Raw genomic sequence first — 5,794 nt, forward strand, 5'->3', positions numbered from 1 at the left:
TTTCTCACTAATATGACTATGTAATTGGGTTATTGGATAGATAAATGAATCATTGTGTTAATCATTACGTAGTGTTGAAAAAGATCAAATATTTGAATGAAATTTTCATTTTTCTATTATGTAAAATAAACTTTCTGTTGATATCAGTGAATTGCACTTCGATACTCTGAAATTATCATATTAATGGAAAGTAAGGTAAACAAACTTACCCTTTTTGATGAGGTGTGCGATCCCTCTGTCTTCTATTTTTGAACCAGTTGCTGACCTGAGTTAGGGTTAGTCCTGTTTGTTTGGCCAAGTTTCGCTTCTCCTCAGGGGTCGGGTAGCGGTTCTGTCTGTAACATTCCTTGAGCACCACGCGGGATTTCTCTTTGAAACAGTAGACGGTCTCTTCTCCATCCCAGATCGTTTTCGGTAACGGATATTTCCGCCTCAAGCGGTACTTATCAACTGCTCCTAAAGGTCTTCCCCGCGCTGCTTCTGCCTCGCTGTAGTGTCCTTTGTACCACATTTGTTGGAGCGCAGGATGATGCTGCAATTCGAATGTGTGACTCTCTAGAATAGCGTACAGCTCCTTGTAACTTCCCGTGTGGAACGCTACGGCAGCCTGTGCTCGCAGCACCGCTTCATTCTCCTGCCACAGTTCCCCGGGAGGGAGTGACCAGAGAAAGCGAGCTAACTTATCGATGTCTCCCGCTTGCTGTAGGGTCTCACAAACGCAAGCTACCTGTTCTGCCGAAAAAGTGGTTTCTCTGCTAAGCATGAGAGGTTGAATATTCGATGGCTGTTGATCGAGGAAACTTTGCTTTGGGTGACATAGGACGCCGTTGCTGCCCCCTTGCGCTTCCGTCTTCACCACAGCCATCTCCCTGCATGGGGACATTACTTGCGATACGGAATCGTTCAGGTGGCCCATCAAATCCTTATCGTTGCATTCCGACTGAAGAAGAGGGCTCAGGATGTCGTCTTCTTGTTCCTGTCCTGTTATGTAAGCAGTGGTTACATCATCTTGGGCTTCTGTGGGAGCAGCTACCAGCTTTGTCGCTAGTTCCACGACCTCCGTCAAGGAGTCGGCGCTGAAAGATACGTAGCTAGAGAACAGTAGCGTTGTGGCATCTGACACCGGCGATCCCATAATAACCTAGCCAGATGGAGCGCCAGGTGGTGTAATTCAAGCCGACTCTCTGGTCCGCCGGGGTAATCGTCGCCTGAAGCCAGATGATAACTCTTAGCTTTTTAATACCAATTCGTTACTGGTTGCTATGGTGAACAGAACTGGTAGAGGCGGGGCTTGTGAGTAAGCTGGCGTATCTGATTGGCTGCCTCACGTTTAAGTACCTGTTGATGAAGCTTATGGCTAAACTGCAAGCATCAACAGAAAATTTCGAGGCAGCAGACTTTCAAACGAGGCATTTTGAATCATCACGGCTGACGCAATGGAAATAAATCTGACAGAATTACTACGTGCAGTCAGAAAAATGCAAACAGACTATCAAAACAGCACCAGAAACAGCACTGGCTGCTAATATTTCACTGTACATTTAAACTGAAAAGTTTATTTTTATTTAGTAATCGTGCTAGCAAGTGGGCAAAGGTGGACGGAATGACACGCTAGCCTTTCGAGATATTTCCACATCGTTTCCAGATATACACTCAATATTCAAATCACTAACAGCTAGCGATTCGCACAGAATACAGTTATTATGTGTAAATAGTGTTTCTTACAACCTATTTCATATATCTTTGTTCCTTTTTGATGGGAAAGTGAATTTCATATTATCGAACCATGTTAATCAATAATTGCTTTAAATGCATCCATGTAACTTAAACTGTCTTGTATCATATTGTGATGATTTTTCTTTGTGTCATAAAAAAAAAAAAAAAAAAACCTTTTATGCAGGGATGTCGAGGGATAATGAGTACCCTGATTCAAGGTGCATGAGGCAACCCTCAAAAGGGTCAAAACACAAGTCAATTCTTAAACACAACAAATCATTGAAGATAAAAAGAATTAATAAAATAAAATAAAAAATATTTTTATTATTTTAAGTTTATAGAATTTTTTCCAATTATTAAAAATTAATTTAATTACTTAAACATGTAATTTAAGATCTCGAACCCCTTGAAGAATTGCGGGCCCAGGTACTGTAGTTCCTGTAATCCCCTCCTCTCGTCGGGCCTGCGTCGTCCTCCCCACACCGGGTGGAAAAGACCTGAGTTCGTGTGCCGTCGATGACGGGAGGAATTTTCATGGGTCCCTTTCACAGCGTGGCTGAGTTAGTCGGTCTCAAGCAAGTGCAGAACGGTTTTTTTTTTTCCCGGAAACTCGGGTTTTTTTGTCCATCAAACAGAACAACGACCTCAGAATGTACGCAATTTGCAGACAATTTACGGACGCAATCAACATGGCCTTAGTCTCGGATGCTCCTCAAACCCAATAATAACATCGTCGGACCTGCTTGACAGATCAATTACAGGAGTTTTTGGTTTCAAATTCCTGGAAACAGTTTTTCTCGGGAATCAACTTCGTACGAAAAATTATTTTTTAGCAAGTTGATCTAAGCAGATTTGTTGAAACGTGACTTTCAAATTTGACTTTCCACTGATTACGTGTAATCTGACATTTTATTTTTATTGAAACATCTTTAAATAACTTTAATTGCTAATATGTCGATTGTTGGTTATCAGAGTTTAGTACAAGTTTCAATTGGTGAAACTCGTACTTTTATAAATGTTCTGTTTTTTTTTTTTTTGTGGAGGGGGGGTCAAGATCAATTTCTACCATACGTTTGGCATGGGTTCATATGCCAACAAACAGCAGCTTCTTCAATTGGACATGCTGCTGACTTATAATTGAATATATCGGCAGAACAGCATGCGTTTCCAAATCTGTTCTCCATCTCGTTTTCTTACCATTGTACTATCTAGTCACCTGTATGTCGTGTGTGTAAAATGCCCTCCAAATAAACAGCAAATTATAAATCAAAACGAACTCAGTTAACACCAAATACGATGCATGTCTTCCACAACCACACAAATTAAATAGAATCTTGATTATTAATGGATGGATGAATCCAGTTTCATTATAAATATATGAAGGGAGAGTCACATGAGGCTCGCAAACAATTCACTAATTCTAATGAATTATATTAACGCTAGAAACCATATATCATTTTATCTGCCTAAGACTATAATTAATAATCGTTTTTTTTATTTATTTTTTTTAAATTTGTACATAACTCCTTTTTCTTCCACCAGTGTTCGCATAGGTTTTCTCACAAATATTCTGTTACTCGTGATTCAGTGTTAGTTTGAAAGGTCATGTGTTGCATGGTCTTTTGTTTTGAATATGGCGTTATTTACTCTCCGTTGTTTAAGTTTAGTAAAATTTATGTGGTTTCTTAAATTATTTTTCTCGTATTTCGTTTTACCTTCAATAATTGTTTTTTTTATTTATTAATTTGTCATTAACTACTGATTTATTGACAGTTATCTAGGGATATTTTGTATAATGTACCTTGTGCATATTTAATAATTATATTTACGCTTCTCCCATCATTTGGCTGAATAAATGAACCGATGCAGGTCTATATCGATTGTGCAAGGTGAGTAAAGAATTCAGTAAAGTTTTGTTAGTATAGCAATTGATGTGTTTTATTGAAGTATATATACATAACGTTTATGCACACGAAAATAAACCTACCTTCCCTCAGAAAAACGCACATTAATGCGTATCTAATAGTGGTATGTCTTAGTTACTGAAAGAAGGAGGAAAATTATTGGAGACTTTGTGAAATGTTCAGAGTACAAGGGCCATTAAAAATTGAAATACATCCACCACAACAAGAATTCGTAATGGTTTGGTTTCTAACACCAGGGACCTGTTTATTTGAAATGTACTCAAGTTTAGTTTCATCTGTGTCAGTAATCACTTACAGCTGTTATATGATAGTCGAGACAAACGGAACAAAGTTTTGTGCAAGGTCGAGTGCGGTGTGAAGAGGTGATATCGGATGATATCTTAAAGCCTGAACAGTATTGGCTGTTTCTAGCAGTAAACACAATATTACAGGTAAATTGAAACCCGAAGTTCCTATTGTTCGGCTAGATACCATGGACGCCTTTCGTTCAGCGCTCGATAATACAACGAAGTATTTCATTTAACTTAATAGGATAATGTCTAAGAGTGAAAACGAAAGGTGAATTGTCGTTTACCTTTCTAGTTACATTGGAATGAAAGTTAAATGGTTGGACGGATTTCGTTATTTATTATTATTATTTAAAATTTTACTTCTTTTGCAGGAAATAACTGCTGGAAAATGACTATTTCCTTCTTCAGCACGTTATGGCCAACTGTTTTCGTCTTCGTTTAATTCTCGTGACTTCATTTTCAATTCGGCAGGAGATGGAAATAAGGAAAATTCATACTAAACAATACCAGAAATATGTATTATCCGATATGCAACAGTATTTCGTTGTATTTCAATACAGCAAAATATTTTTGATTACCATTATATCATGGTATCATAAATTAATGGTATCATGGTATCATTATATCATAAATTAAATGACATTTAATTTTTATCAATATGCAAGGGGGTCACGAAATAACTTAAAGGGGGCTTTGAAAATATATTACTTTATATGAATTTTGTGGAATCCCAATTTGCACACGTCCAAGTCTGACAGAGGTTGCAGTGCTAGTGTTAGTTTATGCTAAGTTAGATCCTGGATAATCATTGTAATTTTGTGTTTCCAGGCCATCCCCCAAATGATAAATATGTGTGTCAAGACCATGAACAGTAGGTGAGTCTGCAGACATCTTTTTCGCAGTTGATAGTTCAGGGGTTGTCGTAATATAAACGTTTATTTTTACGGCCGATTTACCGTTGAAAATAGTGTTAAAATGGCTGCCAATGTATATGCTATTCTTTAACCCAGCTATATAAGCCGTTTTTGTTGTTTTATTTCTGTTATTTCGGCTCTTGCTCAACCTGATATTTTGTATGCATTTCTCTGCCATATTGTCTTCCTCAACGCCATTTTGGGTCGTGACGTCAGAGCTCAGATAAATTTGTGTTGGTTGACTATATAGTGAGTACGATATTACCCATAATATTGGGAGTTTTGTTTATGTTCTCTGTTTATAGTGGTGTTGTTATGGAGATTTTGGCGAGAAGATGTAGCTTGAGGCCGCCATCTTGCTTGCTCAACTGTACTGGTTTTATATATACACACTGTATTAAGTTGAAAAATATTTCGTACTTGTGGAAAAACTAAATTTGTGCAAGAACATCACTAAATAATTAATTTTGTGAATTCTTTAGCGCCCCTGGTGAGTGACTATCGCGGGAGTTTCAGGTCCACAAACTGTAACTTGTTTCTATGCATTTCTATCCTAACCAAGTTGGTTTTTAGAAATAAAATGTTTGTGTGTAATATATATATATGAGTTACTCCAATATCCAAATAGGAGATTTTTTTAATTATCCTGGATAAAATCAGATAAATTACATTAAATTAAAAACACTGAATTTAAATAAATTACCTAAAATACCTCAATATGCTCATATTTACCCTCCAAGCACCAGAATACCCGACATCAACCAGCTCCAGACATCAAATAACTCACGCACTAAAGAAGACTTAGCACATTTCCGTCAAAAATAAATCTTATTTTAAAATGCGTAATCTTTTATTATTAAAACACAAATCTCCTTCGAAGGGACCACACTTTTCGTTTGCGAGACATTGAAAACGTCTCGCAGACGAAAGGGTAATAATACCACAAGGA

General features: G+C 37.3%; 1 pseudogene; it reads right to left on the bottom strand.

Moving 5' to 3' along the window:
- Positions 1–205: 205 nt before the first annotated feature.
- LOC150081879 (homeobox protein SIX6 pseudogene) lies at positions 206–1,135 on the bottom strand (annotated as a pseudogene).
- Between the last annotated feature and the right edge of the window lie 4,659 nt (positions 1,136–5,794).

Source organism: Mastigoproctus giganteus, chromosome 8, assembly GCF_048544385.1.
Source record: "Mastigoproctus giganteus isolate SK-2022 chromosome 8, ASM4854438v1, whole genome shotgun sequence".
Classification (NCBI taxonomy): domain Eukaryota; kingdom Metazoa; phylum Arthropoda; class Arachnida; order Uropygi; family Thelyphonidae; genus Mastigoproctus; species Mastigoproctus giganteus.